The sequence below is a fragment of the Rattus norvegicus genome, chromosome 2 (assembly GCF_036323735.1).
Source record: "Rattus norvegicus strain BN/NHsdMcwi chromosome 2, GRCr8, whole genome shotgun sequence".
NCBI lineage: Eukaryota > Metazoa > Chordata > Mammalia > Rodentia > Muridae > Rattus > Rattus norvegicus.
The window spans coordinates 131511616-131538959 of NC_086020.1; the positions used below are offsets into that span (position 1 = coordinate 131511616).

A 27344-nucleotide genomic window follows, 5' to 3' on the forward strand; every position below is an offset into this window, starting at 1 on the left:
ACTCAAACCTGGTAAATAATAAAATATCTGCAAAATGATAGTGTTGTGAATTTTCTTAGTGTTTCCACAGGGAAATTTCAACATGAGTGGAATTCACTAATTTTATTACAAAATTAATATTAGAGTATTCACTATGTTATTACCAAGATGAAAATTGCTGCCAAAGAATAACACTTTATTTTTTTCTGAAGGCAGATTTCTTCAGGAAACGCCTTTATTCCTGGGATCCCCGAGATCTCTCAAGGCAGAAAAATAGACATTAGAGTGTTAATCCCATGAAAAAATAAAGCCAAGTTGTGGTTCATGATAAGATGCAACCTTTGGAAAAGTATTGAGGAAAAAAATGGGAAGCACAATGTTATAATTAGTAAAACAATTTTAGAGGTTAAAAGTTTTGTTTTTATACAATTCCAAATATAAAAATCAGTGGACAATAGGAAAAAGATTTAAAGTTCAAAGTTCAAACTGCAAAAGTAATGCGGGAAATCTGAGGGAAATATTCTAGTAAAACATTTGACAAAAATCTATTTGATCTCAGGGTAAAGGAATAGTGGAATTTTGAAAAGACAAGAAGAGTACCCAGAAAAGAAAAAAACAACAAAGTGATCAAGACATATATACGTTTAAAGTATTTGTAAATATATATCTCATAAATGATTACAGTCCCCAGTATTTATACACACCAGAAAGAAAAGTAAAGAATTGCTTCAAAAAAGTATCTAGTTTGAGTAGATGTTCCTTAAGAGAAGACTAAAGGCCAACAAGTCAAGTGCTGGGAAAATGGACACTTATTTATTTTCTTCATTTAGAGGATTTGACTAAAGGGAAATATTGACAAGAATGTGGGAGAAAGGGATACATCTGTTTCAGACTCTGTCCCATTCTTTGATGTTTTATTAACTAACCCTTAATACATCTTATTTCCTTCTGGCAAAAAAGAAAGAAAATGAAAGAAGGAAAGAAAAAAATCAAATAAGGAAACAAAAAAAGGAAGGAACAATAATAAGAACCAACCACCACAAAAGAAAATTCTATGCAATGTGATGGAAAACCATCAAGAGTTAGAGCATTCAAACTAGAACAACTATAGTATAGTTCAGATGTCCTAATACTATTGTATTCACCTTTCTTCAAAAAACATTTTGACACTTTATGACAACGTCTAACATGTTTAAACCTAGGCATATAATGAGATTAATCTAGTCACTGCAAAAGAAACTTGTCAATTTGTTTATCAACCATTATTTAACTCCTAATTGACCAATGTTTGTTAGCTTCCTCAAATGTTGGTCCTATAGTTAATATGGATGCATTGCAGCTACCTAACCAAAAGACTGCACTTAAGTGTGAAAGGTGCACCTGTTGTTTGATGAAGCCCATTTGAAGTCATATAATATTTTAAAACTTATAATAATACATATATAGAAAACTTTTAAAATTGTGAAACATAAAAAAAGGAGTTATATTTTTGTTTTTGCATGATTTTAGGCAACAACTCCTGTTATCCTGCTTTTTCCTAAAAATAACTAGGCCTTGAAGGACAGCTTTCTAATTCCTGATAGCACTGTTCCAACTATTCAGAATTGGTATTATGGGAATGTGCCACCTATGCCAAACTGAGAATTTGTTTTAATCAACCCAAGAAATAACCAAATATATTGCACTTAGTTTTTAACAACCTAACACTAGTGCAAGTAAACTTAAAAAGAAAATCAAAACACATTTATTATTAACCTATTAATTTTACTTAATTGGTCATAGAACATTTTGAAAGTTTATACTATTTATTTGTTTTTCATTTAAATTATATGATTTATTTATATTCCAAGTGTTTGCCCCCTTCCAGGTTCCCCCTCCATGAATGCTTCACCCTATCTCTCTGCACCTTTGCCTCTGAGAGGGTGCTTCCCCTCACACCTCCACCCACCACAAACCCCCACCATCCATCCTGATCCACCCACCCACTCCCATATCCCTCTTCCCTGAGGCATCAAGTCTCTACTGGATTAAGCACATCCTTTTGCACTGAGGTCATAGATGGCAGTCCTCTGCTCATATGTGGAAGGGTCCATGAACCAGGCCCTGGTCCTTGTTTGCTTTTTGGTTGGTGGCTTCTGGTAGTCTATAAAATCCTACTGGTTACAAAAATGTAATTAAAATAAATAGTAGATACCAGTAGAGTATTATAAACTACCCACAGCATATCATATACTCACTTAGAATAGCAATAGTAAACCTCAATGTTCTCTCTTCCCATTTTATGTTCTCAAACAATAATTTTTACAATGAAAATTACAGTAAATATGTTGACATCTGATACTGAGTACTTTTAAATACTTATTTGATGAGTAGTTATAGAGGCTTCAGAAATTCTCAACTTTCACATTGGCCACTGATGAAAGTAACTAAATTAAATGCTTCTTGGTTTAATTAATTCTCTCCTACCATGTGGAACATTTCTCTAGGCATGTTAACCATAAAAAAAATCTTCCCAAGGTAATGCTTTGTAGACATTTTGGATGCTCAAATAACACATTAAAAAGTATTGTAAATGTGTTGCATTTCTGTAAAGTATCTTGCTTCTCTGAAAATCCTTTGCCTAGTAGACAGGAATCAGGGAAGGTGGCAAGCATAAATGTATATTAATTGGTGTATGCTAATGTGCAAAGGGCCTTTCTACTTAGAAAAGAGTATTTAAACTCAGTTTGATCCTAATTCCTTTATAGATTCTCATTGATCTGCTTCTGAGGCAATTACTTGACAAGGACATGGAAACCTTGAAGGAGAATCCCTGCTAATGACAGTATAAAGACACTTCAAATAAGTGGTCAGGAGAATGATCAAGGGTGCCTTGCATTGCTTTTATCTCTCCAAGATGTATTAATAATGGTCATATTTTTATGTTATGAATTTTCATTTTATTTAGGCAAGTGCATATCAAGAATATAATAATATCCTGCCCCTAGAGGCATTACAGGTGGGGCTGATGTGTCATGTGTGCATCAATAGGAGGCAGAGAGGAGACAGGCTATTTCTAAGCTCAGTGTTCTGACCCATGAATGTCTGAATGATTAACAGCCTAACATTCCCTGAAAAAAAATCAATCCAGATATAACCACCAGTCTATTTCCACACAGGTCCAGATGGGTTCTAAGATAAGATGAACTATGTCTGGGATCACAGATGACTGGCAGAAGTGAGGTTAAGAAGACAACCCATGCATGGGACCATAGGTGGGTACAGGTATGGAGTAAGTCAGAGACAACCATAAGTCCAACACCATAGGGCCCAAATAGGAAGCTAGTCTGAGACCACCAGTCACTTGCCATGCAGACCTCGCAAGGAGTTGGGGCTGGGATGAGAGAGAGACCATAGCTAAGTTGACTCCTGCCCAGTGCCATAATCGAGGGGCAGGGTATAAGATTCCTAGGGCCATTCCTGAGACATCCATAGACACTCAGAGACCATAGACACCAGTAAGAAGAGCAAGTAAATAGTAGAGAAATGGAAAGAAAGAGAAGCAAAAAGATGTAGACAGAATGAAGAGAGGTAAACAGGACTCATGTGTAGTAAGGAACAACCTGATGTGGTTGAAGAGGATGCTACCAGCGACCATGTTGGACATGGCCTGAACTGCCACTAGGGTCCATATCTGCATCCATGACCCTGCAGTAGCTGTTACCACCTAAGGTAAAGCAAATGTCCCTGGTCTTGGCTACTGCCCAGGGATATGTTGTTTGAGGCTGTAAAGAAATGTGCCACCTTTCTCCTGGGCATCATGGGAGAACTTGTCCTGGTTGTGTAAAAGCAGGAGGACTGACCCTCCTTCTAGCCTACTGAAGTACTCAGAAGACCAGGTCTAACACATTGCCCAGGAACCACATTAGAGTTGGACATGGTTGTGGGAGTTTGCAAGTAAGCAAAGCACAAGGGTATTTATCTGAAGTATAGGGATTTAAGATAGAGAGAGAATCCCTCTCTCACCCCTTGCCATCTATAGCAGGCTAGAGAGCTGGCCCTGACGTCATCAGAGAGGCAGAGCTGGCCATATCCCTTACCTACCAAAGCACTTGAGAAAGTGTGCTTTCACCTTACCTGGCAGCATAGCAGACCTGGCCTTGGATATGAGGGTTGTAGGTGAGCTATGCTTGAGAGCATGAGTTTTGGGAGAGGCAGCTCTGCACGTTCTCTGTTGTGTGTTATATGAGAGAAGGAGGCATACTCTCCTCCCTTTACCCTTGTTACCTTCAGGTGGAGGCACAGTTGAAGTCAAGGGGGTCAGGAAAACAGCTGAGCTGTCCCTGTCTCTCACATTATACAGCACGTGGGAGAGCAGGCCCTGAACTTCACCTAGAGAGCATGTTAAACTATCTCCTGCATGTAGGAATTGCTGGTGAGCCAGCATGTAGGAAGCAGAGAACTAACCCTGAGTCATCTCTACTGTGCAGTCATTCAGGAAAAGGAGAGATGCCCGTCTTTTATCCCTAAAATGTCTGCCTCTTATCCCTAGGGATAATAGATACCACCTATTGCAGATGGAACAGATGGCCCCAGGGTATGGAGAATAGGAGAACTAGCCCTGTCCTGCACCCCCCCTCAATGGCTGCAACACTTGGGGGAGTGGGACCTGAACATCACCAGGGTAGCAGGGTAGATACAGCCCTGATGACATGGGTGCACACATAGGAGTCAGCCCCAAGGGCATAAAATCAGTAGAGTTAGTTCTGCCTTTTTTTGGTGGCTACAGTGTTAGTTTGTCCGGTTGGGTCAGGGCAGGAGAGTTTAGCCCAGTGGTGTTGGTTTGGGAAAGCTTACAGACTGAACTGATCATATCAGTCCCAGGCCAAAATACAGGGCTTTGAAATGACTCACCCTAGCATCCACCCCACTGATAAACTGCTGAAGGGGCTGGCCCTACAAAATCAAAATAATAGAATCTCTATAACACAGGACAAAAAAAAATATTTGAGAGCAGTCCCAGCAAGGTTTCAATATTGGTAGTGTAGCAGAATCTAGGAGCGTCATACCGAACATGTGAACTAAAATGTATACTGTGGCATACATTATGTCATATTACACTGAGCACAAGATTATTTTTCTTTCTGTTGAAGGGTGGCAGTTTGTATGGGTGCAGGCCATTAATGAGGAGAAAGGAAGATGAGTACACCTGAGGTACATAGTATGAAATTCACAATGGGTCAATAAAAAGTTAAAAACAATACAAAACAATCACACAAAGAAGAATATGATGACACTAAATTAAAAATACTCATGATATAAATAACCAATATATCTTCTTCTATTATATATACTTATGTGTGAGGAACTATCTAAGCTTATGAAATTTAAGAATAAATCTCAAGGCGATTAATACTACTTCCCTTGTCTTACAGTCAATCAAAATAGAGATTAATATTCAGTTGTTGCATACCTGCCATTGTTAATTTGAATGAATCTATTCAGAAAACCTTTTTTCATGATTGAAATATTATTTGTATAATTTACTTATTATATATTTATTAATGTTATTTATTAGAAATGTATAAGTATAATTAATTTCTATTATTATGAATAATCACACTAATTAAACTAAAGTTGATTACTTATTGAGATCATAAGACTAAACATTTAATAACATTCTTTTGCAGGAAAAATCTAAGTATCCTGGCTACCTCCTTCTTGAAGATTCATTACTCCCAAAGACTGAAGGTGAAATCCTTACTGGATCATTTTTCCCAGTGCTAACTTAAATACACAGTAAAGAAAATAACACAGCTCTGTCTATTTGTCTACTTACATCATTTGGACAAGACCTAGAGTAGACACAGAGTGATGAAATTGTCTGCCCAGTGTATTGTTGTCTCAGTTATACTACAGGAAAAATAATGGATTCCTGAGAAATCACATGTTCTCTCTCACAAATATCTATCTATGTGCAGAGACTTTTGATAGAATATATGAACAGCATAAAAGGCATATATACCATATGTTTATGCCTTAAAATATAGTTCATCTTTTAGGTATAAACTAGGTAAATATTGGCTTCTTTAATTTATTTTAGGCATGAAAGGCTATTATTTTACATACAAATAATGTATTCACTTTACTAATTCTTAAATTTACTTTTGATGAGCTTTCAATATTTTGATCTAATTCATTATTTACCCTTGATTTAAACCAAACTAACTTCATGAATGTAATCAGATGCATTGAGAAGGCATCATCAATTCATATTACAAATTCCCCAATCTCTTTTCACTAATACTCAAAATGAGTAGTGTTATCTTCAATCAGGAGAAATAATGCTAAGTTTTATTGATGGCTACCCTCAGGAAATCAGTTAACAATTCCTTCTAAGTTTCATCTTGAAAATTGGAGGAAAAAAATCCTCAAACACTCTAATGTTACTGTGCCATGAGATGCAAAAATACTTATAAAGCATATATTACTAGAACAAGTTTAAGTATTATTTGCTTTTGTTGAAACACATACAAGGTAAATCACTTGTGGAGAAATTACCTTAATATTCCCTTTTCTAAGCTTTTTGTTTATTTAAATTTTAGCATATTAAAAATCATAATGCTTAATATATTGTTTAATTTTAGAATGTTAAATATTCTTGCTATGGTTGCATTTATTTTGAAGTTCTCATGATCAAATGTTTAAATATTTTAACCACAGTTTTTAAAATAATTATACATATCAAATTCTTAAACAGACATTTATTTATTTATTGACATACTATTCTATTGAGCCTCTCAGAATACATAGACATTTTCATAGGCATTTCATCATAAATAATTGGCATTTATATTTTCAGAAAATTATTTTCTTTACATAAACTTTAGCTGTCTTTTCTTAACCATTGATATTTACAATAAAACAGTGACTAGATATAAGGAACATCATATTGTATACTATTTAAATTTATATTGTAAATAAACTCTAGTTCAATTATTATCTGAAGTCTTCAGAAAAAGAAGAAAATAGATAAATAGATCACTTCTTTTTTCAATGTTTTTATAAAGCTTTGGAATATCTCTGAATATTTTATTTGTGTGTGTGTGTGTGTGTGTGTGTGTATTATTTGTCTTCCCAGTGCGTTTTATTTGCAAGGCTATAAAGAAACATGATCATTGGTGCTGAAAATTATTTGACTTGAATACTTCACATACATTATTTAAATGCAAGTATCCTTCCAGTGAGACCAAATTTAAATAAAAATTGGAGAAATGTGAGCTTGGGAATAATTATTGTCATATGAATAAAATTTAAAAATTAAAAGGAGTCCATCTGTCAAGGTAACTCTTCATTTCAATAGTGAGCAAGAGCCAGCATTCATTGAATTTAGTCACTAAGTAACCAAAACATCATTTTAAAGCATTTATATCTAAGTAAAGATACCAACAAACTAACAAACTTAATAAAAACAAAATAGCAGGGATGAGCTTTATTCTGGAAAATACTTTTGTGCCTCTTGGGTTCTAAGATATTAGAAATGTATAACATTCCTCTCATGTCTAGATTCCTTTGTATGAATGAAGAAACAAAGTGACTTCCATCTCATAAAAGGTAAGGAAATGTTTGTTTAGAGAACTAAATCAGCAACTTAATTTTAACATGTTTGAGAGGTGAGAAGAGAAAATGAATACAGCTAAGAAAGCATGACAGTGACAAATGATGCCCAGAATTTAAGAAAACATTATTTAAATCATTATTTCCATATCTTAAATTGTGTTTTCGAAGCATATTAATAGTTGCAAATTAAGTAGAATTTAACAGCAAGGGACAAATGCACAAGCATAATGGGTAAGTTTACTGAATAACCCCCAGAATCTTAATACTTTCCAAAAAACAAATTAGAACTTCTAAATTAGTATGTCGGTCACAGACGTTCAGATCTCTAGGAAATTTCTGTTCTTCCTAAGTCTCTCAGGAATCAAAGCTGAAGGAACCACCACAGGGGGCAGTTACTATACCAGGAGAGCAAAATTGGAAGAGCTGATACTTTAAAATAAATTTTTGCCTCAGATGTGACAAACAAATAGAACTAATTGCATACCATTCTTCATCCTAACCTAAGCAGAAAATGGACTGAATTCACAAATAAGCTTTTCTTATTATTATTGTTTCCTTAGTTTAAGAATAGCTAATACCCTGTGTGAATACAGGCCATACTGGCCCCCAGAACTCCAGGTTGGATACCTGTCTTATGTCTACCTCTTTGAGACTCCATCTTAAACTTGACAGAATGTGTAAGATCAAAGAAACAAGTAACAGCTCATACTGGCAAGGTTGTAGAACAAGGGGAGTATTACTGCATTGCTGGTAGAATTTCAAACTTATCTAGGCACCGTGGAAATCAATTTGCAGATAATTGAGAGTTGATCTACCTCAAGACCCAGTTTTACAACTCTTGGACTCTTGGGTGTATACCCAAAGGCATTCTATCCTACCACAAGGATACCTGCTCAACTATGTTCATGACAGTTTTATTACTAATAGTCACAAGTTGAAAACAACCTAGGTTTCTTTCAAACAAAGAATGGATAAAGAAAATGTGGTACATTTATACGTGTTATTCAGATGTTTAAAAGTATTAGTCAGCTGTTAAAAAACAATTTCATCATGAAATATTCAGGCAAATGGATGGGACTAGAAAAAAATCATGTTGAGTAAGGTAAACCTACCCCAGAAAGAAAAACATATTTACTCATTTAAATGTGGATATTAGCTGCTAACTAAAGAATAATTATGAAATAACCCACAGAACCATTAAGGCTAAATAACAAGGACAGGGGGTAAGGGAATGCATGGATTTTCTTGGAAGAGGTAAAGATAATAGATTTTGTGGGTAGACTAGGGGCAGAATCAGGTGGTATCAGGGTGGCAAGAGGGAGTGCTGGCAGAGATGACTGGAAATGGGGGATATTTGGGTGCCACTGTGAAAACCTAATTTGTAGAAACTCCTTGAAAATTTTGAGGGTAACACAACAGAAGACTCCTATTAATGGGGGAAAAGGAGGCTGAATCAGCTACCTTCTTTAACTGACAAGGCTTCCAGTCAGAGGACTGAGACATCAACCTACCAACAGAACCATAAAATTGTACATCCTGCAATGTATGCTGAGGTAATAATGGTGCATAATTTGTGGGTATGGTAAATCATTTTTTTGGTTCAATTTAAGGCTCATACCAGGAGAGTGAACCTATACCAGGAAATCCCTGGATGGCTGGAAGTAGAGGCTAAACAGCCCAAAGATCTAGGATATAACTAAATGCTACTGGCCAAAAAAAATAGTGAAAGGTTTCCTAATAATATTGTGCTGTGCTCATAGATCAATGCCTGGCCCAATCACTATCAAAGAGGACTCATCCAGCAAATGAAGGGAGCAGGTGAAGAAAACCACAGCTAGACACTATGTGGAGCTTGGAGAACCTTTGTAGAAGAGTGGGAAGAATGCTTATAGAAGACAAAGGATTCAAGGGATCATGGTCACCAGAATCTTGAATATGTGGCACACAGAATCAACTAAGCAAGGCTCACAGGGACTTAGTGACTAAGGAACAATCAGGGACCCAGTAGTGCGCTGAGCTTGGTCCTCTGTTATACTTAGTTTTGTTTTGTTTTTGTTTGTTTGCTTTGTTTTTTGTTATTCAATTCACAGAATTGTCATTCAAGACAATTGTTTCCGTACTGGATAGTTTATGAATTTACATTTACTCTCCCATCCCCCTGCTTCTATGAGGGTGCAGCCCCTCCCACGTAGCCAAACACCCACTCTCACCTCAACACCCTGGCATTCCCCTACACCAGGGAAATGAGCCTTCACAGGATCAAGGGCTTCTCCTCCTGTTGATACTCAATAAGGCTATTCTTTGCTACATATGCACTTGGAACCATGGGTCTCTCCATGTGTACTCTTGGGTTGGTGGTATAGTTCCTGGGAACTCTGGATCTGGTTGGTTGATATTTTTGTTCTTCCTATGGGGTTGCAAACCCCTTTAGCTCCTTCAGTCTTTTCTCTAACTCCTTCATTAGGGTCCTCTTGTTCAGTCAGATAGTTAGCTGCAAGCATCCTCATATTTATCTGGTAGACCTTCTCAGGAGATATCCATATCAGGTTCCTGTTAGCAAGCACTTCTTGGCATCAACAATAGTGACTGGGTTTGGTGGCTGCTTATGGGAGGGATGCCCAGGTGGGACAGTCTCTGGATTGCTTTTCCCTCAATCTCTGCTCTACTCTTTGTCCCTGTATTTCTTCCTGTGTGTATTTTGTTGCCCCTTTTAAGGACTGAGGCATCCACATTTTGGTCTTCCTTCTTTTTGAGCTTCATATGATCTGTGAATTGTATCTTGTGTATTTCAGGCTTTTGGGCTAATATTCACTTACCAGTGAGTGCATACCATGAGTATTTTTTTGTGACTAGGTTTCCTCACTCAGGAAGATATTTTTTAGTTTTATCCATTTGCCTAAGAATTTCATGAAGTCATTGTTTTTAATAGATCAGTAGTACTCCACTGTGTACATGTACCACATTTTCTATATCCATTCCTCTGTTGAAGGACATCTTGGTTCTTTCCAGCTCTTGCTATTATACATAAGAATGCTGTGAACATAGTGGAGCATGTGTCCTTGTTTTCTGTTACAATTTTGTAGCTTGGGGATTTTGTAGTCACTTAACAAGGTGTATGAGATGTGTATCTGACTCTTTTACTTGCTCGTGGCACCCTATTGAGCCTTTTGCCTCTATTGAGTCGCATTGCCAAGCCTTAATATGGGGAGCTGTGCTTTTTTTTATTGTAGTTTGTTATGCTGTATTCAGTTGAGATTCCTAGGGACCCTCTTCTTTTCTGAAGAGAAACAGAAGAAAGACATCTAAGGGATTTAAGAATTGGAGACTGGGAAGATTGAAGTGAGGTAAAACTGCAGGAAGGATGTAATATATTAGAAATAAATAAATAAAAATTATTTAAAGTGAAAAAAATCAAGAGTAAGAAAAGTGAATTGTCAATAGATTAAATCATGTCAATATTAGTTAAAACAACTCACTTCTTCCATTGAAGTAAATCTATAGTTGGAAACATATTCTAGTTTATCATTGTTATCAAATTTCCAATTTCCCAATTACTTCCGGAGTAATCTATAAGCTCAAATCTGTAGTGATGTTGACTTTTCTTCACTGCTTCCTACTATAAGCAATTTTGAAGATCTATTCATTAAAGTTATTCTACATAATTTCTTAAGCTAAAATCATTGATGATTTACATATTCTCATTTATCTCAAATTGCATGTTTGTCTGAAACATCATTTGGTAATTTAATGTTAACATTGATAAAATTTTAAAATAATATTAAACATGAAATAACTTATATTTAGTTTATGTTTATTTTCAGTTAACTAAATTATGCATAATTTTTATCATGGTTTACACTGAGTAAAGTTTTTAAAGTATATGATATTCTTCGGAAGAAGGAAAATATTACATATTTTCCCATTAGTATTATGACACAAAACACAGGAATCTAAAACATTTCTAAATCAGTATTTCACTAGAATTTAGCAACAAAATGGGTTTTTGATGAATATTTCAGGGGAAAATAACTTTTAAACAAAATATCACATACATTTAAAATTACATGGCTTCTACTTCTATTATATATTATATCAATAATATATGCAATATTGTGTACTATAATATATACTTGATCACTCAAAATAAAGAAACTTATTCTTATAAAAAGAAAGTAAGTAATTTGTATTGGATTAAATCTGTAAATGATTTTCAGTAGCATGGCAATTTTCACAATACTAACCTTCTGATTCTTGAGTATGGGAAGTTTTACCATCTTCTGGTATCTTCTTCAGGTTCTTCTTTCAGTGCCATCATTGTACATGTATTGCAATATCTTATACATATTTAAAACAATATATTTACTTCAGGGGATATGGTTAATGGAATCGTTTCTCTGATTTAGTTCTTGCTATCTGTGTCATTTGTATATCGATTTTTCTTTGCTACTTTTGTACTTGACTTAGTTTCCATATGTAAAAGTAAACACAAAGAAAGAAACTCCTCCAGCTGCAGGAGATTTCTGGTGGTTGATTAGAAACTTTGATGTATAGTATCATATCATCTGCAAGTAAAAATAATTTTACCACTTTCATTCCTATGTGTATTCTCCTCATCCTGTTCTTTTGTTTTATTGCCCTAGCTAAGTCTTCCAGTACCATATTGAATAGGAAGGGAGAATGTGGACATCTTTATAGCCTTGATTTTAGTGGAAATGCTGTGAGATTTTTCTCTGTTAAACATAAATCAGTTTGTTGCTTTTTTAAAATAATTGCCTTTATAATAATGACCTTTTTCCTTGAATTCCTAGATCCTTTAAATTGTTATTGTGAAGAGATGCTGGATTATTTTCGTAAAACTTTTTTTTTTTTTTTTTGGTTTCTGAGGAGATGATCATATGGTTTTTAAACTTGAAGCTATTCATGGGCTAGATTACACTTGTTAATTTCTGAGTACTGAACTATATCTGAATCTCTTGGATAAAACTCCTTTGACAGTAGTAAATAATATTTTTAAATGTTTTCTTGATTGATATGTAAAACTTAAGTGTCTGATACCTCTAAACTAATGCTTAAAAACAACGTACAATGTAAACATCCATTGTTGATTTAGTGCCTCTTTCTTTGTGTTTACTTTTTGATCTAATTGTCAAGTCTGAATGTAGGGTTGTGAATCCTACATCTGCTCCCACAGGGTATGGCAAGTGTGGGATGTGGGAAGTTGATTCCACTTACCTCACACTGTTGCTGTATAGTTGTTGAACTGTATCCAGTACACCTCTCCATGGATGGGAGAGAAGTGTCTGAGGCAAGGGAGATGGAGCTGTACAAGTGTTCCCAGGCTGTTGAAGAGGCTGGGGCCATGGGGTTCCATGGAAGTCGGTGAAGTTTTGAAAATGGCATCTAGGGCCCCCAGGTCAGATCTAGCTTGTAGGTGGGGAGGGAGCTATAGCTGGTCCCGTGGGGAGAGTCCTTGGTTTCATGGCATGCTTGAGCTTGGTGGCAGTCATGGTTGGGAGTGTAGAGAGTTCTTCTACAGGAGACTATATGGTTTCCCACAGGAAATCCCAATAGAAAGAGGCAATCTGTTCTTCCAAATCCTTTATTGCCATGGTAGAAAATAAATGTGTATAACCATACCCAATTTCTCAGGGTGGCCCTGAGATTAAATACCTTTTCCAGGGAGGAATGTTTGTAAGGAAAGATTATTGGCTAAACCCTCCTGGCCTCTATGTACCTCATTAGCATGGAGATTCATCTTGTGCCTACCTGACCACCAGTCACATCCTTTTCCTCATCTAGAAAAGGAGAGACTTGGGCATTGCCCTTAAGTGACTGATGACCACAAATCTATTGGGGGGGGGGGCTGTGGCTAGTGGCAGGGCCTGGTGCCCAGGAGGAGGCAAAATTCCTACTGTCCTTTTAAGGTCTCCGGGGCTTCTAGTCTTAGCTCAACTAGGGACCAGACTGCCTTTAATGGTGCCATATCTGAATATCTTGATATTCAGTGTGAATGAGTTGAAGATTTTGTCTGTATTTTCTATCAAGTTTCTGAATGGTTTCTTATTAAACGGTGTTAGATAAATGTTACTTGCGTCTCAATTCTGTATTCCTGACATACCAAACTTTTATTTCTGAACAGTTTCAGCTAGCCTGGGTTTTTTCTTATTCCAGATGAATTTGCAACGTGTTCTGTCTAACTCTCTGAAGAGTTGGATTGGAATTTTGATGGGGATTGCATTGAATCTGTAGATCACTTTTGGTAAAATGGCCATTTTTACTATATTAATCCTGCCAATCCATAAGCATGAGAGATCTTTCCATCTTCTGAGATCTTCTTCAATTTCTTTCTTCAGAGGTTTGAAGTTCTTATCATACAGATCTTTCACTTGCTTGGTATTTTATACTATTTTGGACTATTATGAAGGGTGTAGTTTCCCTAATTTCTTTCTCGGTTTGTTTCTCTTTTGTGTTTTATATGGGCTTGTATTTTATATATCGTTGCTATGTCTCTAATACACAAAATACTGAGATAGAAATATTAAATACTTAATATATACATAGGATAAAGAGAATTCCTCAAAATTAAGCAATTTAAAATATTTTATTTAATCATCTGGCATGAGAAATTGGTGGAAATTTATTTTGTTGACGAAAACATAGATGAGAACTGAATATCAAAGTACTGTGAGCCATTTAATATCTTACATATAGAAATTATATTCCCTGTAACTGACCAATATTTTTCAAATGCATTGGTATATTTATGGTTAAATCATTGTTATTATAAACATTCAATAAAGTATTATTGCTCCTGGTAAAATATGAAAATAGTTATTTCACCTTAGTTTCTAAATAAGAAATCAAACACAACTTTCAGTATGAAAATACCAAATAGCACTACTTAAATTAAAGTTTAATGACAGCCCACATAGTGTGTTCATGTGTATAATCTTGCGAAGTGCCTACAAAGAATGTTGTTCTTTTCCAAGAATAGTAATGCATCTCACCATCACTCGCCTTCAGCATACCTCATAATATTCTTATGAACAGACATGCCATTGGTAAGTCAGAAAATATGACTGGAATCTGGGAACTCATGTTACAGCTGTCTGATCAGTGATGCTTACTTATGCGAACACTGAACCTTGGCAGACAGTTTCAATGCATCTTGAAATTGTGCGTTTATACTTCCGCACAATTTCCTCATAAATAACACACATTTTCTCTCTCTCTCTCTCTCTCTCTCTCTCTCTCTCTCTCTGTATTACTTCATGCTGCTACTAAAATTTCGTGTCTCTTCTGAAATAATCACCATGTAGATATAAAATTACACAAAAACAAACAATATGAAAACAGCAAAAATGAACTAAACTTACATTTTTTTTATTAACTTGAGTATTTCTTATATACATTTCGAGTGTTATTCCCTTTCCCGGTTTCCGGGCAAACATCCCTCTCCCCCCTCCCCTTCTTTATGAACTAACATTTTTATAGAAAACACTCTGATAGTTTTGTAAACATGGACACTCAGTATAATATCCTTTGATGGATAGGTCTCAGTCAGATGCAGAGGGGGCTTGTAGTGATAGAGGGAGTCTTAAAGAGGGTGCAGGTGAACAGAATGTCTAATATCCTGCATGGAATTTCAAGGAATAAATTAGTAAAGAATTCACACTTGAGTTTCTCTCAGACTTCAGTTTTGACACAGGAAAAATGGTCACTACTTTCACATTTATTTGAAGGTACCCATTTTTAATACTGGACTAAGAGAGTTTTGAATGCACCAGAATTCCTCCCAAACCAGGGCTATGTACCTAGCCCTGAACAAAAGGATGTACTTCCAAGAAAAGGCAAAGATGATAGAAATATCAGTGTTGCCTATGACAATGGGGGCAGATTTGCTTACATATGAAATAAACTCCCCACTGTTATAGAAAAGTATTTGTACTAAAGTGATATAATTATAGCAATCACTCCGAAATCATTAGGATGAGTGTTAGTCAGAGAGAAGCAGATGTTATATGTGTTAGCGTATGGTGTGATACAAATGTTTCCATTACGTGATTGTATTATTTGTTATTAGTTATTTCTGTTATTTTTGACAAAGAAATCTTTCTCTGATCCTGGATCTAACTGATTCTCTAAAATAGCTAGCAAGTAAGCCTCAGGGATGCTCCTGTCTCTTGCTTCCCAGCACTGAGGTTCATGATGGATAACCCATTCCCATCTTTTATGTGGGATTAGTAGATCCAAACTCAGGGACCCATGTTGTATAGAAAGACCCATTTCAATTGCTGTCTAACCACTCCAAAGAATTACATCATCAATACCCTGTATACTTTATCAAGCTGAAGATGCTGAGTTTACTGGCACTCAGAAAATAAATGAAAAACAATAGAAAATTAGCTTTGCCTTAGAAATATATAACTCTTTCAATTATGGATCCTGTGAGACTTATGAGGGTAATGAGGACGGTCATGAACTTAAGCGAGGGCCACATATTCTTTGTTCTTGGCAAAACATGGCCTTTTTACCTCAATTGAAGCTTGAGGAGTTGGTCAGTGCATAAAGTGTTTGCTGAGCAAACATTGGGAACTAGGTTTAGATTCTTAGATCATACTAAAAGCTGGATACAGAGGCACATGCTTGTAAGCACAAAAGTGTGCCCAGTTGGAGCTACAACATGATGTCCGCAGTGGTTGTTGTGGGCAGTTAGCTTAGCTTAATCATATGCCTCAAGTTCAATGGTAAAGCCTATTTCTGAAATTAATATTGAGCTAATAAAGACACCCAGCATCAAGCTCTAACATCTATACTCAAGCTTACACTCAGTTACAGAAAAGACATACAGCCTCACTCCCACACTGATGAAAGAACAACTTTATATAATATAATTGAGCATGCAAAGAAAAATAAGCCCATCAACTTCATTGTGCTGCTAATTTGCTACATGGATTATGAAATATTTTCCTACATACAATGTAAATTAAGATTTACATCCATTTGTTTTAAAGTAAAATAAAGCAATATACACAGAGAAGAATTGTATATTAAGACTGGGTTTTAAGAGAACTCCAGGAGTTTCTTTTGCTCAGTCATATCACAATAACTATAAAAACGTATATCCATTTAATTTTTTCAACAAGCAATACAGCAATATAGTCAGATTTTTGAAGATGTTTAAAAGAGATGCCATAGTATGAGGGATTAATTTATGTATTTCATTAAAATCAACTCCAACTGAAGAATTATTGGTACTTAATGCATTTTCAGAGATCCCTTATGGAGATTTCTTGGAGATAAAAATAGAAGCCATATCCCTGTGTACCTTAGGAGCCTGATGACTTGGTGTGTCAATTACATAATAATTGAGAATACAGTTATTACTTGTATGTCACTTCTTTATGTTCTCTATGTTCTTTTATTTTTGCTGATTTATATAACAATTGAACTGAATCTAGTTTCAAATGGATATTATCTTAGATTTTGTTTTCCTTCTCTCTTAATCATTTTCAGCATAATAAGTAAGCAGTATGCAGTGATCATGCCTTTAATTATATAAAATTCCAACTGAAATATTTGATGCTGGAATAGACATAAGGACCTACTTGTGGAGATCAGAGAAGCCTGGATTTTTAATAAATGAATCACACATTTTTTACTCAAATATGTTGCTTATAATATTTCTGATTGTACATTTCATATCTCTGAGAGCAATTTTACCAAAAAATATAATAAGGGTAAATTTTAGAATAAATGATATGACACTCTGGATTTTGTCTTAGTCATATGCCCAATATTTTACTTGTAATCAGAAACACTGAAATAGTAAGCCAGTCATAATGATAAAAATACCATAACACAGTAACCACTAGTGTCTAATAACATACTCTACATTTAACCGTTTGAGCAAAATGTTCTAAGCTTTGAATTTTGAGACCCGTTGTTTTGTCTCAATTGGTAAAAGCAGTTTCTGCATTAACTTCATAACCTGAGCATGGACATTGGAACTCACAAAAAAGGGGGCTGTGCTAGCTAGCTTCTGTAATCTCAATTTCACCTACTGAGAGGAGAAGAGACAAGACAGGAAGTCACCAGGAACCTAGGGCCATTTCGACTGAAATACACAGTGTGCAGACACAAGTGGAAATATATTTCAACGAGGTAGAAAAGGAGAATGACTCTTAGAAGCTGGCCTTTCACCTCCCCATAAGTATGGCATCATGTAGATGCCTGCATATACTCTATCTCTCTATGTCTCTGTCTCTGTCTCTGTCTATGCCACACCCCCTCAGCATTATAAAAGTAAATGTTGAACAGCTGAAAGTCTTAAATAAAAATTAACAAACAAATTATTATCTTCAAATTTGCAGTAAATCCAAATCATCCTTTTGAAGGAATTTGAATAAGAGCCTCTACTGACTGCTTCTTTGTCACACCAATATCAGCACCATAGTGAACAACACTGTCAACAGTTTTGGAGATCTTGAATTCTTTTGTTGTTTGTGTGGGTCAGTTAAGTAGCTGTTACAATGTCAGCAAGAAAGCAAATGCATATTATTTTTCTTGTAAAGCTTAGGATGGAAAAATACTTTGACTACAGGGCAACATAATAATTGGGCATGTCCTATTTTATTATTTGTGCTGAATTGTCCCTTTTTCTACAACAAATTGTATTAGTACAATAATAAATACAGCAGAAATAACCCAGAAAACTATACATTTTCACACTTTAAAAGCAGCTACTAGGCTAGTATTCCTACCAGCATGCAACTGTTGAAAATGCTAACCTTAAAGTATTGTCGGTGTGGAAAAAACTTCTTACCATTACATAATGTGGAATGTCTTAGGAAAACTGGCTATTTTACTAAATTTTTAAATTATTTTTACATAAGCTAATCTGCACATTATTTATTGAACAAGTTAAATATAGTATTGAGTATTATTTAATGTCCTATTATCAAATCTCCTAAAATCCTAAATACAAGTAATGTGGTTCCTTTCAATTCTCACAATTTAACAAGCCTATAGAATTCAATGACCTGATTCTATAAGTGCTGATAGGGCATCCCAGTCTGCTGGAAATTAATGCAGTTATAAGTTGTCAGCAATTTGATCTCTGTTCACCAGTGGGATCAGACTCATGTGTCTTGTAGATAAATTTAATTAAAATTTTTGACATGTTGTGATTAACTGGTTTGCACTCCTAAGACTAGATGAAACAGAGAATCAAAATCATTTAATAGGCAAGAAAAGATTGAGACGAAGTTAGAAAATTAAACATTGTTTTCACATCTTTTTTCATATCATGGTTTAGTTTTAGTTTCCACAAGAAAATTTGTCAGTGGGTTGGATGATCACTTATTGAAGTGATCACACATATATCCTGTGTTATTTCTTATCATAAATAGTGAATAAAATACAACAGCTTTTATTTTAAAATTAGTATTAGTTTCTTATAGATTGCAGGGTAGTGATATCAGGACACATCAACTAATCCCTTAAAATTTTGAGCCCCACACAAAAGCATAACATACTAACAAAGTAGAAGAACAAGAATAATTACTGAATTTTGAGGAAAATTCATGATAAGAATGTGGGTAGAATAGAAGGATCAGTGAAAACAGAAAAGGTAGAAAATTATTATTATATGAAAAAGACATGGAAAATGATTTTACAAAAGTTTTGCAGAATTTTCAGGAGCAATTAATGCTACAATGTAACATCAACTCAGATGCACATGAAGGTAGACCTAAAATTGTAGCTCATTTTTTAAATGGACCCTTTGTCTAGAGTTAGATGCTTTGTAACATACATATAATTCCTCCAATAATGAGGTAAAAGTCAAAGGATCAGGAACACAATGTCATTCTCTGATCTATGTAGCTTCTGTGTAGCATGAGGTATATAATAATATGTCCAAGTTTATTAAAATAAGATATTAATGTAGTGATAGATGGATGAATGAATAAATTGGTAAATTAATAAATTTAGGTAAATGATACATAGATAGATAGACAATAGAGATAAATAATATATAGAATTTCATTATATTTAGAGAGATGATAAACGTATGAAGATAGAAGCAATCTTCATCTCTTTCAATTTACAGTAATTAGCCAAATTACTATACAATGAGATAGATGAGGATGATAGATAGATAGATAGATAGATAGATAGATAGATAGATAGATAGATAGATAGATAGATAGATGGTGGAGATATAGAGAGGTAGATTTGACTCAAACTCAGTCTGCATCTGGAGAATTTCACTGTCATTTTAACTTTCGAGTTAAAAGATATGGTTATAGTCAAACAAATGTAGATACACTGATTATTTTAGCTGCAGGGTAAAGAATTTTATTTGAAAATTTTCTTTTTTAGTAATGAAAGAATCTGTAAAGTATAAGTAAACCTTAAAGAGTTACGAACCATCGACACATCTTCAAAAAGAATGGAAGCAGCACCATTCTATGTCTATCGTTCAAATTGATCATCACCATACTGTAAATGTTTGCAGTCTTGCAGGAATAAAGAAAATCTCACTTCAAATGTGAAGTCATAATTTCTTTTTCGTAGCTGGTATAAAATAGTTGTCTCACTTTTAATAGACTCAAGAAAATGCTAACTGTTTACATGTGTTCATAAGTTACATGTATCCATATGCTGAGTCACTAATATTAGGCAGCAGGAATAGATACAAAAAGACAGCGCCATCTGCAATGATCCTTGCATGTAAATAATTTTTGACAAAAATGGGAATGATTCATTATATATAAAGAAGAAGAATTAAGTTATTGATATCTTTTCCTGAACTGTGGCTAGCAATTGGCTTTGATGGTTTGACTGGAACTAATTAAGACAATGTATAGTGGGGTAGGAAGCTGGACTCTCAGAAGGGTACACAATCCTGAGAGCGTCAAAGAGACTGCCACTTCTGCACACATTTCTGGTCCAAGAGGAACCCATCTAGTACACTCTAGACAGAGGAACCTAGGAGCAGTCAGGGGCAGGACCCTTTAGATCTCTGCCTACACCAGAGCTGAAAGCCAGTAGACAGGAACACTCACACACCTGAGAGCAGAGATAAGACCAACTATTCTGCTTCAAGCAAACTGAATAGAGCCCTCAGGACACACAAACCCAGGAGAAGTATGGGACAGGGCACTTCTGGTTTCTGCCTGTGCCCAGAGTGAACCCCTACCACAGATCTCTGTATCCAGATCTGCCTGGGAGAAAACAAGTCTACAGTAATGCTGAAACACAGTCTCACAGGAGAATCAAGCTACTGTCACAGCCAACAAGACAAGCTAACACCAGAGACAACCTGATGGCTAGAGGCAAGCACAGGAAACTAAGCAACAGAAACCAAGAATACTTGGCAATATCAGAGCCCTGTTCTTCTACCAAAGCAAATACTGGATATCCAAGCAAACCAGAAAAGCAAGATTTGGATTTAAAATCACATCCTGTGATGATGATAGAGTAATTTAAGAAGGACATAAATAGCTCCCTTAAAGAAAAACAAGTAAATAAGTAGAAGCTGTTAAAGAAGAGACACAAAAATCCCTTAAAGAATTACAGGAAAACACAACCAAACAGGTGAAGGAATAGAAAAAGTACATCCAGGTTCTGAAAATGGAAATAGAAACAATAAAAAATAACAAAGGGAGACAACCCTGTAGATAGAAAACCTAGGAAAGAGATCAAGAGTCATCACCAAAAGAATACAAAAGATAGAATAGATAATCTCAGGAGCAAAAGATACCATGCAAATCTTTGATTCAAACCTCAAAAAAAAAAAAAGAAAAGAAAAGAAAATGAAGAAAAGAAAAAAAGAAAAGAAAAAGAAAAAAGGAAAAAAAGTAAAATGCAAAAAGCTCCTAACCCAAAACAACCAGTAAATACAGAACACAGAAAGAAGATCAAACCTAAAGATAGTAGGTATAGAAGAGAGTGAAGACTCCCAACTTAAAGGGCAAATAAATATCTTCAACAAAATTATAGATGAAATCTTCCCTAACCTAAAGAAAGTGATGCCCATAAACATAAAAGAAGCCTACAGAACACCAAATAGATTGGACCAGAAAAGAAATTCCTCCTGTCACATAATAGTCAAAACACCAAATATACTAAAAATGAATATTAAAAGCAGTAAAGTGAAAAGGTCAAGTAATATATAAAGACAAACCTATTAGAATTGTACCAGATTTCTCACCAGAGATTTTAAAAGCCATAACATTCTGGGCAGACACAAGAGAACACAAGTGCCAGCCCAGGCTACTATATCCAGTCAAACTCTCAATTAACCTAGATATTTTATGACAAATTCAAATTTGTACAATATCTTTCCACAAATCCAGCACTACAACGGATAATAGATGGAAAACTCCACCACAAGGAGGGAAACTACACCATAGAAAAGGTAAGAAAGTAGTCTCTTTACAACAAACCCGAAATAAAAGAGCCACACAAACATAATTCCACCACTGACAATAAAAAATAACAGGAAATAACAATCACTGTTCCTTAATATCTTCTAACATCAATGGGCTCAATTCCCCAATGAAAAGATATAGACAAATATGTTGGATACGTAAAGGAAACCCAGCACTGTGCTGCATACAGGAAACATACCTCAGTGACAAAGACAGATACTACCTCAGAGTAAAGGGCTGTGAAACAATTTTCAAGTGAATAGTCCCAAGAAACAATCTGGAGAAGCTATTCTAATATCAAATAAAATTGACTTTCAACCAAAAGTTATCAAAAAAGATAAGAAAGGACACTGCATATTCATCAAAGGAAGAATATACCCAAAGGAACTCCCATTCCTTAATATCTACGCTTCAAATACAAGGGCAACTAGATTCACATGCACACACACACAAAGCCTTATTAAAGCACAAAACACACACTGTACCTCACACAATAATAGAAGGAGATTTCAACATCCCACTCATTAATGGAAACAAAACCTAAACAGAGACATAGAGAAACTAACAGAAATTATGAACCAAATGGATTTAACAGATATTTATAGAAAATTTCATAGTAAAACAAAAGAATATACCTTCTTCTCATCACCTCATGGTACCTTCTCCAAAATTCACCACAGAAGCAGTCACAAAACAGGCCTCAACAGATACAAGAAGATAGAAATAATTCCATACATCCTATCAGAAGACAACAGAAAAAGGCTGGTTCTGAATAACTAGAAAAACGACAGAAAACTTATATACACATGGAAGTTGAATAATACTCTACTCAATGATAACTTGGTCAAGGAAGAAATAAAGAAAAAAATTAAAGACTTTTTAGAATTTAATGAAAATGGTGGCACAACATATGCAAACTTATAGGACATAATGAAAGCAATGCTACAAGAAAAAATCATAGCTCTGAGTGCCTCCGAAAAGAAACAGGTATGAACATATATTATCAGCTTGACAGCACACCTAAAAGCTCTAGAAGAAAAAGAAGCAAATATACCCAAGAGGAGTTGAAGGCAGGAAATAATCAAACTCAGGGATGAAATCAACCAGTAGAAACAAAAAGAACTATACAAAGAATCAAGAAAAACAGGAGCAGGTTCTCTGAGAAAATCAGCATGATAGATAAACCCTTAGCCAGACTAACAAGAGGGCACAGAGAATGTATCCAAATTAACAAAATCAGAAATAAAAAAAAAAGAGATATAACAATAGAATCCCAGGAAATTAAAAAAAACCCAACAGATTCTACTACAAAAGGCTATATTCAACAAAACTGGAAAATCTGGATGAAATGGACAATTTTCAAGATGGATACCAGGTACCAAAGTGAAATCAAGATCAGATAAACCATTGAAACTGTCTAATAATTCCTAAAGAAATCAAAGCAGTCTTTAAAAGTCTCCCAGCCCAAAAAAGCCCAGGACAGATGGGTTTTGTGGTAAATTTCATAAGAACTTCAAAGAAGACCTAATACCAATACTGTTCAAACAAATCCACAAAATATAAACAGAAGGAGCACTATCCAATTCATTCAATGAAGTCATAATTATGTTTATATATAAACCAAACAAAAACCCAACAAAGAAAGAAAACCAGACCAATTTCCCTTACAAATACCAGTGTAAAAATACTCAATAAAATTCTTGCAAACCAAATCCAAGAACAAATCAAAACAACCATCCATCATGATCACGTAGGCATCGTCCTAGGGATGTAGGGAATGTTCAATATACAGAAATCCATCAATGCAATCCACTATGTAAACAAACTCAAAGAAAAAAATCCCATTTAATCATTTCATTAGATACTTAGAAAGCATTTGACAAAATTCAACACCCCTTCATGGTAAAAGTCATAACAAGATTGGGAATTCAAGGCACATACCTAAATATAATAATAGCAATATACAGCAAACCAGTAGTCAACATCAAGCTAGAAGCTTTAAGCTATCGCACTAAAAATCAGGGATTAGACAAGGCTACCCACTCTCTTCCTACTTATTCAATATAGGACTCGAAGTGCTAGCCAGAGCAATCAGGCAACAAAAGGACTTCAGAGGGATACAAATTGGAAATAAACAAGTCAAAACATCACTAATTTGGCAATGATATGATAATATAATTAATGACCACAAAAAGTTCCACCAGAGAACTACTAAGTCTGATAAACAACTTCAGCAAAATGTCTGGATATAAAATTAACTCAAACAAATCAGGAACCTTCCTCTCCTCAAAGGATAAACAGGCTGAGAAAGAAACTAGGGAAATGACACCATTCATAATAGCCACAAATAACATAAAATACCTCCATGCGACTCTAACCAAGAAAGTGAAAGGTCTGTATGATGAAAAGCTAATGTCTCTGAAGAAAGAAACTAAAGAAGATTTCAGAAGATGGAACGATCTCCCATGCTCAAGGATTGGCAGAATCAATATAGGAAAAATGGCCATCTAGAGATTCATTGCAACCCCCATCAAAATTTCAATCATTTCTTCATAGAGCAAGAAAGAGCAATTTGCAAATTCATTTGGAATAACAATAAAATACAATATTGAGGAAACTATACTCTACAATAAAAGAAAGTATAGTGGAATCACCATCCCTGACCTCAAGCTGTATTACAGAGCAATAGTGACTTAAAAGAAAACTATGGTTTTGGTATAGGGACAGGCAGGTAGATCAAGGAAATAGAATTGAAGGCCCAGAAATGAACCCACACACCTATGGTCACTTGATCTTTGATATATGTGCTAAAACCATTCAGTGGAAAGTAGCATTTTCAACAAGTGGTGCTGGCTCATCTGGAAGCCAGTGTGTACAAGAATACAAGTCAATTCATTCTTACTCCCCTGTACAAAGCTCAAGACCAAGTGGATCATGGAATTCTACATAAAACCAGATACATTCAAATTAATATGAGAAAAAGTATGGAAGAACCTCAAACACATGGGCACTGGGGAAAATTTCCTGAGCATAACACCAATGGCTTATGCTCTAAGATCAAGAATTGACAAATGAGACTTCATAAAATTGCAAAGCTTCTGTAAGGCAAAGGACACTATCATAGGACAAAACAGTAACAAACAGTTTAGGAAAAGATCTATTCAAATCCTGTATCTGATAGATTGATAATATCTAATATATACAAAGAATTCAAGAAGTTAGATTCCAGAGAGTCAAATAACCCTATTAAAAATGGAGTACAGAGCTAAACAAAGTATTCTCAGCTGAGGAATATCGAATGGCTGAGATGTACCTAAGGAAATGTTCAACATCTTTATACATCAGGGAAATGCAAATCAAAACATCCTTGAGACTCTACCTCACACCAGTCAGAACGGCTAAGATCAAACACTCAGGTAACAACAGATGCTAGTGAGAGTGTGGAGAAAGAGGAATAATATTCCATTTTTGGTGGGATTGCAAGCTGGTACAATCACTCTGGAAATCAGTCTTGATGTTCCTCAGAAAATTGGACATTGTACTACCTGAGGACCCAGCTATACCTCTCCTGTGCATATACCCAAATGATGCTCTAATATATAACAAGGGTACACGCTCCACTATGTTCATAGTTATATATCCTTATATATAATAGTTAGAAGCTGGAAAGAACCCAGATGTCCTTCAGCAGAGGAATGGATACAGAACATGTGGTACATCTACAGAATGGAATATTACTCAGCTATCAAAACAATGACTTCATGAAATTCATAGGCAAATGGGTGGATACAAAATATCATTCTTAGTGAAGTAACACAATCTCAAAAGGCATACATGGTATGTACTCACTGATAAGTGAATTTCCAAAGATACAATCCATAGACCACATGAAGCTCAAGAAGAAGGAAGACCAAAGTGTAAATGCTTCAGTCTTTCTTAAAAGGGGTAACAAAAATATTGATAGGAGAATACATGGGTACAAAGTTTGGAGCAAAGTCTGAAGAAATGGCCATTCAGAGACTGCTTCACCTTGTGATCCAACCCATATACATACATCCACCAAAGCTAGACAATATTGCTTAAGCCCAAAAGTGCATGCTGACCGGAGCATGATATAGCTGTCTCCTGAGAGACTCAGCCATTGAATGACAAATACTATGGGGAATGCTAGCAGCAAACCATTGAACTGAGATTGGATCCCCATTGGAGTATTGAAGGAGAAGAAAGGGCTTTCAACTCCATAAGAATATTAGTACCAACCAACCAGTACCCAAAGAGCACACATGGAGAGTCCCATGGCTCCAGCTGCATATGTATGCATGGCCTTGTTGGACACCAATGGGAGGAGGAGCACTTCATTCTCCCAAGGCTGGACCCCGTAGTGTATAGGAATGTTAGGGTGGGAGGTGAGAAGGGGTAGCTTTTTGGGAACGGGGAATACCCTCATAGAAGAAGGAGGAAGGAGAATGGGATAGGGGCTTTATGGATGGGAAACTAGAAAATGCAATAATATTTTAAATTTAAAAAATTATCGGGGGATGGGGATTTAGCTAAGTGGTAGAGCGCTTGCCTAGCATGCGCAAGGCCCTAGGTTCAGTCCCCAGCTCCGGAAAAAAAATTATCAGAAAGGGAAAAAAAGCAAAAAGAAAAGACAAAAGAAAAAGAAGAAAAGAGAAGAAAAGAAAAGAAAGAAAGGGCTCATGTTATAATGCTAATAAACTTGGGATTGTGACTTTTGCTGCAAGGCTTTCTCTAAATCAAACACACACACACACACACACACACACACACACACACACACACACAAAGGCAATGTCCATGGTAACAAACCAGAAATAAAGGTTTTGCATATCCTCTTGTCTAGGGATATGTCATGGCATTATTTAATATAAATATTTGAGTTGTAATTGGAAGAATTTAGCAGGGAAAGTTTGTCACTACACATATTGATTTGACTAATGAATGGTCGTTTTTGGAACACTATTTGGAAAGGCCTTAAATGTCTACCAAGCACTTGGCCTCAGAAGAAAGATACACAGATATAATGTAGAAAGTGCAAAGCCACGCTGCCAGCTGGATGCTCTGAAGTAAACTCAGTGATCAATGTATGACAGATGTTGTAGGCCAACTGACTTCACAGTTTAGTACCAATTTGTGAATAAGTTAAATTTTAGACTATTAATTTTTCTATGCCAAAATATTGGGATAGCTTTCAAAGAAGAGATTGTTAATGTGTGCTATGATTTGTTTCAAAGCATTTAGGAAAAAAATGTTTTGTCAGCTGGTACCCAAGACAGAGAGAAGACAAATGTTGAAAGGAAATGACTA

General features: G+C 35.4%; 1 non-coding gene across 1 annotated transcript; it reads left to right on the forward strand.

The window, feature by feature from the left end:
* The first annotated feature begins 2955 nt into the window (after positions 1-2955).
* On the forward strand, positions 2956-3087 carry LOC120101285 (small nucleolar RNA SNORA17). The gene has a single exon (XR_005501659.1). It is a non-coding gene; the product is annotated as a small nucleolar RNA SNORA17 (small nucleolar RNA).
* The last annotated feature ends 24257 nt before the right edge of the window (positions 3088-27344 follow it).